This window comes from Episyrphus balteatus, chromosome 2 (assembly GCF_945859705.1).
Source record: "Episyrphus balteatus chromosome 2, idEpiBalt1.1, whole genome shotgun sequence".
Classification (NCBI taxonomy): domain Eukaryota; kingdom Metazoa; phylum Arthropoda; class Insecta; order Diptera; family Syrphidae; genus Episyrphus; species Episyrphus balteatus.
The window spans coordinates 111,393,682-111,407,705 of record NC_079135.1 but is presented as its reverse complement, the minus strand read 5'-3'; the positions used below and the strand labels follow the sequence as shown (position 1 = coordinate 111,407,705).

The window sequence follows — 14,024 nt, the reverse complement described above, 5'->3', positions numbered from 1 at the left end:
CTTATTCTTCTTTTTCTGTTCTTATTCTTCTTCGTGTCTACGAGTCATTTTATTTATTTAAAAATGGTCACATCCCAATACACAATCATACAGAAAAATATACATTTTTTTCTTTTTAATTTCGAACAGTGTTGGTAACAATGTCACAGTTTTAGATGACATTTAACTGACACATAGGTCATTTTACTCGTCCTCGTTGCCATCCCCGGGAGCAACCAAACTACACATAGATACAAAAGTCTTTGTTCTTTCTTTATTTCACATCATGACAAAAAAAATAAAAGCAAGACAACAATAATTATACCTACCCACCCACAAAACACAATGTACATACCTTCTACATATAAACATTCGCATTCATCTTCTGACATATAGATATGACATTTCTTAATAATTTTTTGAGTATGCGCTTTTCAAAAATTAAAAAAAAATATAAACTCAGAAAAAAAATCTCTTCCAAGTTTAAGAAATTTTTGAACGAACCCAGAAAGCTAAGTCGCAATTATTGAAATGAGATCAAGAAGTAAATAACACCATTTTGATAATTTTTTTTTTCTTTTTTTTCATTTAATGTGGTTAAATAACTTGTTTGTTGTCATAAAACTGTAATGTGCAATTTAAATATACCCCTCACTCCAAAACATCCCTATTGCCATTGTACGACACCAATGATGTGAGCTTTACGTCAAAAGCTGCATTCACTTACGTTAAATTGTCCATTTCATTTATCTACTACATTCACATTTAAATTGTCTTTTCCAGGGATGGATTGGATGAAAAAAAGTGGTGAAACAAACAGAACTAACTCGATTTAATGACAGTATTCACATTGAACTCAGTTCTACGACTCATTTTGACGTGTCTGTGTTGATTTCTCACTCGCACTCGTACTCTGTTTAGGCAGTACCCAAACAGACCTATTATTGGATCGCATAAAAAAGACGAGTTCATTTAACTGAAATCGATCTTAAGGCCAGGTGCACACATGCGTTTTTTTTACTCCATTTTGATTCGTTCCCTAATTCCAACGCAACTAGTCATTTTGCTTTTTGTATGTAAGAAAAAAATGTAAATTATTTCAAAGGCGCACACAATCATTAAAACAGGAACTTAGGGCGCAAAAATACCCTACACCGCTCCTGGTTTGCCCGTTGCAAGAGTATAAACAATAGCATCGAACATGTGCTTTTTTTTCTTCTTCTCTTTATTTACAGAGGGCATACACATGGCATGTGAGATTACTACTACTACTCAAGCAAAACCAATATCCATGCTTTCATATACACGTACATATCTGCATATGGACAATATAATTGATTGTGAATTTTGAACACAACAATTGTGTGTCTGAATCAGATTATGTTCGATGTACATATATTTGCACTGATACACCTCCCAAAACCTCATCCATTAGCAGAAGCACATTGTAGAGAGAAAGAGCTTTTTTGTTTACGCGGTTTTGTTACATATGTATGTATGTATATTTTTTTTTACATTTTAAATTTGTCGATGGATATTATAGAGAAATGTGTCATCTGTTGACAAATATTTTTTAAGCGATTTCTGTTTTTTTTTCATTTTTTTTTTAAATTTAATCAGGTAACAAACAGAGTGGAATGTTTGGAGAAAAATAAAAAAAGGTTGCGCATACGCCACCCTCTCTATTTTTAGTTTGAAATGCACTTTGTTTTTTTTTTTTAATTTTTTTTTCACTTATCGAGGAGTGTAGATACATGGATACATTGTATATATTTTTTTTAAATGAACTTTTAAATTGAAAACACTTCTCCAATCGTTAGGTAGATAAAGACACAACAAAAAGTACAAGTGTTTTACTTTTTTTTGGATTTCGGGATAGGTACATTAGAACATTGAGAACTATATCCAACATTCTTTTAAGAGTTAAATGATTACGAAAAAAAAAAATAAATGGTATATAAAACAGGTATACTTCCAAGTTGATTTGTATACTGAACTGTTTCAAAAACACACTTAATCGAAATTTGGGCCATTTATGCGGTTATAGGAGTGTTATACATAGGTTATAGGAGAGTTATTAAAATGCAGTAATTTTGTGCTTGTGGAAAATTTAAATTAAAATCCCAAAAATTGAGCTCCGTGAATCCAGAACTTTGACATTACATTTTTTTATAAGGAGGTCTGAATGAAAACTTTGTCTAAAACACTCAAATATTACGAGATAGACGTATAAAAGCAATTGAAAACGTTTGTCCACGTCGAGTTTAAAATTAAAGATTAGTAGTTTATTATATAAAAAAAAGTTACGTATACACCACAGTGAACTTTATCACACAAAAATATGCGGAAAAGCTAACAACTTTTTACTAGAGTTCGTTCATTTTTCGTAAAGCATTTTACTTTGTTTACCGAGTTTACACGGTTTCGTGAATAGGTTGTAAAAGGTTGTATTTTGTAGAGCTGCAAAATATTTAGATTTATCAATTCAGGGTTACATAAAATAAAAGCATACTTAGGTCTATCAACATACTCGTAATATATGTATGAAGTTATGACTGATTGGTTTATCAAATTAATTTATTTTTGTCTGGCAAAATATACTGTCAAATATCTTTATTGACTAAAATAAATAATATTCTTTGAAGAGAAAAAGAAAGAACGAAAAAAAAACAAACAATATCATAATTTCGAAATGCAAACTGATATAAAATGAAAACAAGTAATCTTTTACAAAGTGGACAGAAATAAAAATAAACAAGATTAAAAAAAAAAATAATAATAAAACCCGAATTCTTCATGCGCATAAAAATATTCAATTGTCTGATGTTTTGTACTTTTATTAAATCAAAAAACAAAAATCATATGCAAACAAAATAAAATGAATACACAATAAGAATAATATTATTAACATATCAAATGCATTTATTTGTGATAAAAATTTCCAAAAATAAGTAAGTAGTCGTTTGGGGTTTTTGTTTGGCTTTGGTTTTTTTTAGTACTAAGCTGCCAAAATAATTTTATCATTCAAATACGATAATTTATTTATTTGTTGATATGTGTTGGTTGTTTTTCTTCGGTTTTTGTTTTTTTGAGCTTACTTTTTTGTACATTAACATTGAATATCATTTAAATTAAGAACCTAGTAAATAATAAATAACACTTGCCGATCGAATCAGCATTCCTCTGATATGCTTTGTTTTTGTGTTAAAGTGAGAATCGCTTGTGAAGTACTTATAAATAGGAACACACATAATATTCTAACCTAAGAACTGTAATAAGAAGAACCTCTTAAAAGAGTGTGTGTTCACACCTAGTTCTACCAAATATTAAGTCAAGCTCCGCGTCTCTGATTGATGAAGAAAAATCTCTCTAAACTCGATTTACTCGTCTACCTAAATTTCCGTTCAGAAAATGACGTGACTAAATATTTAGTCCCTGACGTTTCCTGAATGTGCCCACTCCGCCGATTTATTTTGAGAAAGAAATAGCGAAGTGAGGCAGTATTTTTATACAAATTTGAAAGCCCTTGGACTTTTTTGACATTTGCTATTTTTTAATTATGAAAATTCGTTGTATTCACACTGAACACGGTGGGAAGGCTCCTGTCAAAAAACAACGGCTGAGTAAATTCAATGCGAATATCGTCAATAGCTGTCAAAATCAAAACTAAACGTCAAATAGTGTTTTTAGCGCCTCTTAATCCTTGGTTAGAAATGTAAATGTGTGTTAATGCATTCAATAATGGCGATACGTTAATTACCAAATGTCTTTATGTTGAAAAACACTTTTGCAACAATATCTTATACAAAGAAAGTTAAAAATTATGAAAAAAAAAGAATAATTGTATTTCAACAACTTCAACCAAAAATAAAAAAACTCAAAAAGTCTCTATTTGCATAATTTGTATAAGAAACAATATTCAACCTTCAATGCACTTGAGATTAAAAATAAGTCATAACAGCAGCAACAGAACAGGTTGTATCTATTTGAACTTGAAACTTCAAATCACCTGACTTAGAAACTGTTCTTTCCAGCTCATTTATTAAAAAAAAATAAAATTCAAATCAAACAAAACAAAAAAAAATACAACAAAACAAAAATAAAACAATAACCAACAACAACAAAAAGACTTCAAGAAAAAAAATAAAAAAACAAACAACTTCAAAATGATGAATCAAATAAAAATATCCTTGACCATAACCTAGAGAGTTGTTGAATTCTCTCTCGCACTCTCATCATAACCATGTCAAGATCGTTTTGTTGCCAAAAATATCCATTAAATTTGTTGTTTATTCAAAATGTTTCGTTTTTTTTTTTTTTGTTCAAGGTCAAACAAGCACTTGGAAAATTGGAAACCTATATCTCATTCTACGTAGTTTATACATGTGTGTTTTTACAGTGCATACATTTTAAGTTTAGATTGATATGGTGAGTTTAAAATGAAACTAATACCAACGTAAGGTAGTAGGCGGTGAAACGTAAGGGTAGAATACCTATCACTCATTTTTCAGACCAATTTCTTAATTCAACTTATTTCATGAATAAAGAGCAATAACATAATCAGCACCGTTAAAAAAATAAAAATATATTTTTTTTTCTAATAAACAACATGACATATCCTAATAGTATGGCAAGTAATGTTGTCTCATGTTGTTGTCATGACAACCACTGCTACCTAACCTAACCTAATGTTGTCTCATTGTTTAGTAATTGTATCGATAGTTTAATTTAAGTTTCTTTATCATGTCACCTAAAGTACATAACATACATACATTTATGTCATTTCATAGACCTGGCAGTTCATCCCGAACGATTTAACATGTGTTTAAACCTTTATGTTTTTTTTTTTTAACCATACTCCAAAATGGCCGCACTCTGCCGACTCATTTTGACAGCAAAAGATTTCAAATGAGTATTAAATTTCCTGTCTCTTTTGGCTATCTCTTTCTCACCAACAAAGGGAAAGTGATAAAGCAACACAGAAGTGTCAAAATGTGAACACCTTCGTTAAATTCAGCCATCCGCCTCATTTTGACGTCTCTGTGTTTAAAATTAAATTAAAATTTTCACTAATGTCGTTTTCGATTGGCTCTCCGAAATCGTCCGGAATCATTCAGAAGCCTTCTGAAAGCGTTTTATTCTCACGAATATGACAGGCAGAACGCTTTTCAGAAGAGAAATTCTCTTCTCGATTTAAAATCGGAATTCACTCGAGAAGCACTAATACACGAATATTTAAAAGTCAAATTAATCACTCAATCAATTTTTTTTTTATTTTTTTAAATAAATTAATTTTTTTCCGAAAAATAGTTTTAATTCATTTTCAAACTTACTTAAAATATTTTGGAAACCAGCTTCCCTATTAATTTCTTGAACATTACCAATTTTAAAAAAATTTAAAACATTTATGTCGTTTTCGATTGGTTTCACTCAAGAATCCACTCATTCTGAAATCCAATGAAACAGGTCAAGTCGCTTCCACTCAATTCTGTTTTTTTTGTGTTTGTGAAATTTTTCAAATGTCAAATATTGATTTTAGTTTTTTTCTTCCAAACAAAAAAATTATAAAAATTATAAATTTGAAGACCGCGATGAAGAAGAAAATGGTAAACAAATCATTCCATTGCATTAAGGTACCAATTTTAATTATCTAATTAATTTTAATATCAAAAACAAAAAAATTTTGAATGACAACAAAAAAAGAATGATTGAGTATTTTTTTGTTGACATTTAAGTGTTTATGTATTAGTGCTTCTGAATTTAAATCAGGAAGAGAATTTCTCTTCTGAGAAGCGTTCTGTGTGTCAGTTTTGTGTGAATAAAACGCTTTCAGAAGGCTTCTGAATGATTCCGGACGCTTCCGGACTGCCAATCGAAAACGACATTAATTTGAAAAAAAAATAAATTAATATAAATATTTGACATTTGAAATTTAAAAGAAAAACACACAAACACAGAAAAAAAACAGAATTGAGTGGAAGCGATTTGACCTGTTCCATTCGATTTTAGAATGAGTGAATCCTTGAGTGAAACCAATCGAAAACGACATAAGATAAGTGAGCCATCTCTTTTGCACCTGTAGGTGCGAGTGAGAAAGCAACACAGAGACGTCAAAATGAGTCGGAGGATTGAGTCCAATGTAAACAATGTCTAGCGGACTTCAACGTTTAAGGCTATGAGCACATTGTTCTAATTGACAGTTATTCGGAGAATTCAAAAGTATGAAAGTTGTATGACTATGCAGGAAATAAAAATAATTTTGACAGTGTTGACATTTTAAAATAGGTTGAAGTATGGAAACACTTTTACAACTCTAAAATTCAAGCATTGGAGTTACGCATTTTAAGTAGTCTAGATCTATTCAAGTAATAACCATCGATTAATGGAAAGACATAAACTCAAAACAACAACGCTAATTCGCAGATTACCAACCAAACTCTTATCATTTAGTTCATTTATGTAGGTATATCTAAACAAGAGAGAAAAAAACCCAAAGTGTGGCCACGGATGGTTGAGTTGGATGGAACTAAAAAAAAAACAAGTAAACTTGCGTCGAAGTTACGATGATATTTGCGCGTACATTCAACCGAAAAAAAAAAACAGAAAAAAACAAGTTAGCCCGGATGGAACCATGGAACACGCTATACTAATACTACACACCTAGCTTCTCTTTCTCTGTCTCTTTCTGTTTCGCTCTTCATGTTTCTAATCTAATCTAAAACACTTCACACTTTGCAATACAACGGTGCAAAAAGCCCACCTGAGATAGAAAAATAATACCCAGGCCAGAGAGATAAGTATCTCTTCCTAATATGAGTGTTGTGTTTTGTGTATATGTCTGGAAAGAAGCAGGGAATCCCAGGGAATATACAGAATGTGCAAAAACACAAGAAAACAGGGATTTGTGTTTTTGTCTATGTTAAAGCATCAAGCAGAGCAGCAGCATTTGGTCTTTGTTGTGTTTCACTTGTGCGTTAAATTCAAATCTGGGATGAACTGGTTAAAACAGAACCACAATATGCGGTCCCGTTTAACATGCTTTCTCTCCTCCTGGGAAGTTTATACTTATATATACAAAGATACTTTAACTAACGTACAACACAGGGGTACAGGTTTGAATGATGAAAACAACAACGACAATGATGATGACGCCGACGAGGTAAATGCAGCAAAAGCTTTTATAATCTCTCTTTGTTTTTGCACTTTCCTTGACTCTGTGCAGAGTTAGACTTTACGTTAACATCATGCCATACTACCAAGCAGAGGCGCTGTTGCTGCTTGCTACTAGGTACTCTGTTGTGCTCCGGCTGGTCTATTGTTTCATTGGCTTTTTCTTCTTCCTTCATTTTCTTTTGTTAAAATACTAAAATAATTATTTGTATCTCGCTCTTATTGTGTATCATGTTGCCTTTGAGTCTTTTCTACTTGAGAATTATAATACCATATGTTTATCTGTTGTTTTAACACTTTGTAGTGTAAATGCGCACTATGGAAATTAATCCTGCGTGTATACATCCTGCCATTTTGTTAGGAAGGTGATGATTCAGGATTGACAGAGCTAAATTTTGTTTTGGAGATTTATTTTGGATTCAGATTATGTTAGAGATTTTTTTCTGAATCAAAATTCAGTCTGCCTGTGCTTTACTAGTTTTGACCAGAGTTTGCGAGTTCATCACACGTACCACATATACTTATGCCTTTGATCTTGAATCTTGTCATTTTACACAAAAATCAAATGAGAGTTATCAATTTGGTTAACTTATCACTGACTGGTTTGGAAACAATCCTTTTTTTTAAATATGGGTGTTATTCAAAATACAAAATTGTCAAATGTAATTTTTGAAAAAAAAAAAAATAATTTTTTGGGGATTTTGAAATTATCAGTAGAGACACTGTGGTGTATGCGTAACTTTTGTTGCAATTTTTCAGTACAAAATTTGTTCTTTGAATATCTTCTAAGCGTAGGATGGACAAAGGAATATTTATACGTAAACGTTAACCCCTCAAGGTGTACAAACGACAGTAAATTTTAATCTTTGAAAATAATTAATTTTTGGGGACTTTGAATTTTTCAATACAAAACTATATATAGGGTGGACAAACGATGATTATTGGTTTGTATTCATTTGTCGTTTGAATTTTTGAAAAAAAAAAAATTATTTTTTGAAATTTTCAGTAGGTACACTGTGGTGTATGCGTAACTTTTTTTTGGGAATTTTGAAAATTTGTTTTTTGAATATGTATCTCCTAAACGTAGGGTGGACAAACGATGATTTTTGGTTTGTATCCATTTCTCGAGGTGGACAAACGATGGCCGTTTGAATTTTTGAAAAAAAAAAAAAAAAAATTTTGGGGGATTTTAGGAAAAATGATATTTTGTATGAGATTTGCTATAAAAAAAATCAACTTACTCACATTAATTGGAAAACTCACGTTGTTTAACCCCACGAAAACCATATAAAGCTGCGATTTAAAGCTGTCAGAGTTTTGAATGCGTTATTACAATGCATAATATTCTTAGATATTCACTTTGCATTTAAATAAGTCAGTCGTTTCAAAAAGAGAATCTTTTGTGAAAGCGTACTACATCTTAATTGCAATTTATTAACCTTTTTCTGGTTCCCTCGCAAGTTACCATCCATTTTTACTCCGACCCTGTTTCAATGCATTTGTGTTTGTGTAACTCATACTACTTTCAAAAATTCCTAATACTTTTTCTTCAAACCCCGTTTCCTGTACTACTTATTCCAAAAAATGGTGGAAGAAACTAGCGCCTCCTATCCTTTAGTTTAGAGTTTGGAAGTATGGCGCCAGTGCTAGAATATCCGTTCTGACCTACACAGCATGAGAAAACAAATAATAATTTTTCATAAAGACCCTCCCTAGTAGATAGTAATATCATCCCTCGTTATGGCTTATTATGCCTCGACATTGAGATCATAACAGCGTCGAATAAAAGAAAGAAGATTCACAAATTTCAGTATTTACCTAAACAAACCATTTATTTGACTATTGACGTTTCGGAGATTTCCCTATTCACAGAAGTCGACTTTGATAGATCTTAATTTTGAAACTTATCTACGCGGCAATTCGGATGAAAATTCCAGTACAATGTGGTACCTAAATTATTTTTATTATATCTATGTATTTTCTTTAAAAATAGTACTTGAGCTTTTAAAGTAAACCTATTAAAAGTTCTGCCACATGGCAACACTCATGTTTATTATTTTTGTAATCAATTTACTGACTGACTGCATGTTATGCATTCACAAGCATGCGAGAGTGAAGCCGCGTACGCCTTCGCCTACCCTAAGTCAAAGCAACAACAACAAAAAATAATATAATAGTTCTTTGTTTTTTATTTTCTTTCTTTGTTTTGTTTCATCTATGCGATTGCCAATGCCGCCGCCGCGCCGCCTGGTAGCTGCTTTGGGCCCGCTAGGCCGTCACCCGCCGTGCCGCCAACATGTGGAAGTTGGGTTGTTTTCTACATGCCATACGCCAATCTTTATTTGTTCTCTTTATCAAAGCTTTGACATCATTTGAGATCACCGACACCGCGCAGTCGTTTTCGTTGTTGTTGTTCGTCAGTTCGGTTCGGTTTTTACGAACAAAGCACAAAAATACACACAGCAATGGAGTGAGGATTTTGTTTTGAGCGTAAAAGAGATAGACAGCTTTCCTTCCAATTGCAATTTGTGTGCTCTGGCTCTATGGATATACAACACAACACACTTGTTTTCGCACATGTATGCCATGTGCATGCATCAAGTAATACAAAAATAAATTTTATTTTTTGAATTTTTTTCTATAGATATTTACTGTATGTGCCTGTGCATGCATAAAGCGATAGCGACCCTAGCTGATTTGATTATGGAGAAACACAGTTAGATATATGAATGTATGTCGTTATCGTTATAGGTATGTTGTTATATTAGTGTAGTAATAATCCCAATTTGAATTGAAAAACAACAAAATACAGTGGTGAATTGATAGAAATATAAAACAACACGTGCTTTAAGGCTCGGTTGTTATAAATTCGAAAACCAATTTGGTTGATTTTTGTCAACTCAATTTGTTTTTGTTAGTGAGAAAATTAAGCTCCGTGAAGCTAGAACTGCAACCTCGTTATTTTTTAACTAAACTTGTCCAATTCGTGTGTATGTTTGTTCACCCACTGTACTGAAAAATTGAAAATCCCCAAAAATCCATTTTTGTTATTCTAAAAATTCAAAATGCTGTCCACTTTCACCTCGAGTTCTTTACATACATACATATACCAAAAATAGTCGTTTGTTTACCCTACGCTTTGGAGATATTAAAAAAAAAAACAAATTTTGTACCTATTGAAAGTTCCCAACAAAAGTTACGCATACACCACAGTGTACTTAAAACATTCAAAGTACTCTAAAATCCCCTAAAATTACTTTTTTATCAAAAATTCAAACTTCTGTGGTTTGTCCACCTCAAGTTCTTTACATAGGTATACCACCCAAGTTTAGGAGATATAACAAAAAAAAACTTAAAAATTCAAAGCCCCATAAAATCCCCAAACAAATTTTTTCCGAAAATTTTAGTACTAAATCTTATTCAAAAAATTTAGCACTGCCATTACTAAACTAGCGGCAAAAGAAGTAAATTTATTCCCCTTAAAAATGGTCGAATTGCAATTTTAAGAAGAGGATTTTAAAGCTCAAACTCCCTTGTTTTGAGTTCTTATGAAGAGAGATATCGAACTTTGAACAGAAGAAGGATCAGGCAATGGTTTTTGGTAAAAAATATTTTTTGCATTAGTTTGAAAAATCAAAGAAAAATGTGCTTTTGGGATAATCAGGCGCTAAGTTGGAAATATTGAGAAAAACAGTCATGTTAACGGTGCTTTTTACCGTTAAATATGCGCAGAAAAAACCCTACAAAGTTTCGATTCAATCCATCGAACCGTTTTTTGTTTTATTTGATCGATTTTTTTGCAAAAAAACTAAATGACTTAAAATGATCATAATTCATAACTCATAAATCTTTAACAAAAAAAAATTCATAAATTTAAATATTTTTTTTATAGAAATGTTTTAAAAAAGTGAACAACATTTTCAATAAATAGGTATTTCGAAAAAAAGTAGTTTTTTAGGGATTTTAGGGGACTTAAAATTTTTCAGTATAAAATTTGTTTTTTTGAATTTCTTCTAAACGTAGGGTGGACAAACGACGCACGAGTTTTGATATTTGTAAAAAACGATCCACAAATTTTGTGGATAAACGACAGCAATTTGAATTTTTGAATGAAAAAAAAAATAATTTTTGGGGATTTTAGCGAATTTTCAATTTTTCAGTACAAAATTGGAAAAGCGATAATATTTGTTATGCATATAGAACACGAGATGGACAAACGATTGCAATTGGTTTTGAACGCGTTTTTTTGTTTTTTGAGCGTTTAAGACAATTTTGCATTTTTCAGACTTCATAAAAAAAAATTTGCTCTAAATTTTTTTTGAAGGGTGGACAATTATAGACGAATTATAGCCTTTTGCACCGTACCGGGTTTTCGCTAAAAAAAAAAGTTCAAAACCACATCCAAAACACAAGTTTTCCCATAATTTTTGTTAAGCTACAGGTTTTCGTAAAACAAAAGTGAAAAGTGAAGCATTTTCAGCTCCTTATTTCGGTCTTCCTAAAATCATTTTTGGTGTACTAAAATTCATCTGTCATTCCTTCTCTTTCTGCAAGAAGAGAAAGAAACAAGAATATATTTTCAGACGGAGAGGAAGAACTATGACGTATGGAAGAAAAGGCCGTGATATTAAAAGACACAAAAATTTATGTATTTCACAAGATTTTCTTTATTGTTCACGCGTTACTGATTGTTTTTGTATTTGTTAAATAAGAAACAATTTAATATCATTTAAATACCTATGTTTTTAATTATTTTTGGTAATACTTTGGAGATGTGTAGAAGCATTTTGGATTTGGTGTGAAAAGTCAATTAGACAAGTTTGGGTAAAAAATTTGGAAGTCACAGTGAGTACTGGCTTCACGAAGCTGTAATAAGTTCGATGAAAAAAAAAACTTTTCAAAACTTAAATTTAATTAGTGTTAAATTTATCAATACAACAATAGAACAACAAAGTGAGCGCCCCTAAATTATCGGTCAATGGGCCCTTAATAAATTAAATCCCCAACTGAACGCACCAAACGAGCACGAAGAGGATACCAAAAATGACGAAACAAGAAATATGAGCAATGTGCTAGTTGTTTTTTTTTTTTTTTTTTCTTTTCTTAAATGCTTGTTCATATTAATTTCTTTATATTTTTTTTTTTTTACTAATTTCAAAAACGAATAAACTCAGATTGCAATTTATATTGAGTGAATTATTGCATTCAGTGGAATTACATATGTATGTCTTAAAATAGAGACAAAGAATATCAATTATATTCTATATGTCGTCGTATTTAGTAGTAGCCACAAACTTGATTAATTAGTAAATTAAATTAGAATTGACAAATAAGGTGATAAACCGCGAATTATCTAATACTTGACTTTTAAAAAAGAGAAAAAAAAAAACAAGAACCTTAGAGCTTCGACAAATAAAAAAAGGTCATTAAAAATAAGAGAGAAAAAAAGTCATGTTCACAACTTATTATTAAAATGTATAAGATCATGTCACATAGAAAATCAAACTTACCTTTTCAGTAGTTGATAAGTGAAGAGAAAATTATTATCAAATGAAAACTATGTATTGCAGCAACCGGATAGAGGGCAGTTGATAAAAGTCACTTCTTGTATTTTTTCCAACACACGAAAAAAATGTTCCCAAAGGAGAATACTTATTTTTTGCACGTTTACACAAAAAAAAAACTTTCTTTGCAAAACAACTTTTTTTTTCTCTTTAATTAGGTATTTTATTTTTCAATAAAATTTAACCAATGTATGACAGTATTTTCTAAAAATAAAATTATTCACATACAAATATTTCTCGGGTAGCAGCAAAATAAATTTCAAATAAAATTCGAAAAAAATTAAATAAAATAAATAAATAACAATCTCGCACGTAATTTCCTCACTTCGTGAACCAACATCGACCACGACCAGCGATTTTCTCACTCACAGTTCAGGGGAATCGGGAACTAAAAATTCAAATTTTTTGCAGTGTAAATTGAGGCAGACTTTCTCAATTCTCAAATGCTTTGTTGTTGTTGGTTCGGTTTGCGGGACGAAGGGGGCAACGAACCGAACGATAAAAACACTCGAAATCCAAGAGTGCCAGTGCAATAAAATGAGAATTGGAGGAAAATGTAATAAAGGAAAAGCACGTGATATAATAAAAACCCGGGACGGGATATTTGTGTATGTGTTAAATCTTAAACACCGATATAGAGAGTACAAGAGAAATCACAACAAAATAAGGGAAAAAGAATGCAAGAAAAAAAATCTTTTATTTTTTTTTTTTTTGTTTTTTCTCTTCAATGAAAATGATGACTGTTTGGCTAGTAAATTTATTTGTTCAAAATTTTATATCACACAATGATACTTTTTTTTACACACAAACGACCACCCAAACACTTTAATTTTGGTTAAAAACAAAATCGGAAAAGCTTAAACAAAATTGGTCACACTTTTTGGGTTGTAGTTGTGTTGCAAGAAGTCTACTCATTTGGCACTGAGACTCACTATGAACAATATTTATTGAAAATCCCTATGCAATGGATGATAAAAACTATACCGCAAATTTTAATTTTAAAAATCTTCGTGAATCGTGCGAAAACAACTTGCAACCTCACAGACTGCCAACAACGCCAAGCGCTTTATGCAATTTATTTTACAATTATTTACAACTTGACTTGGAGAACGAACACTCAATCCCAACCAAAACCAACACTGCGGATATTTCGATTGTTTTATATTTTGTGATTGTATTGCACTTGTAGCAGTATATGGATTCCATATTCATATACAAAAGGTGTTGCTGAAGTGTATTTTCAATACATTATTAAAATTTATAAACAAAGAAAAGACTTAAGAGAAATTGGAAGCTTTTTTATAGAAAGAG

The 14,024-nt window shown here is 31.1% G+C and overlaps 1 protein-coding gene across 3 annotated transcripts in view; it reads right to left on the bottom strand.

The window, feature by feature from the left end:
• The window catches only part of LOC129911921 (uncharacterized), a 79,432-nt gene extending 65,615 nt beyond the window's left edge, over positions 1–13,817 (bottom strand). Inside the window, exons 1-2 of one of the 3 annotated variants that reach the window (XM_055989935.1) lie at positions 13,698–13,813; positions 12,660–12,917 (exon numbers count right to left, since the gene is read on the bottom strand). The gene's annotated coding sequence lies outside the window, so the exon portion shown is untranslated. Of the gene's footprint in view, positions 1–12,659 lie in introns of all 3 variants that reach the window. The other 2 variants (XM_055989933.1, XM_055989941.1) reach the window with 2 other exon arrangements.
• Positions 13,818–14,024: the final 207 nt, after the last annotated feature.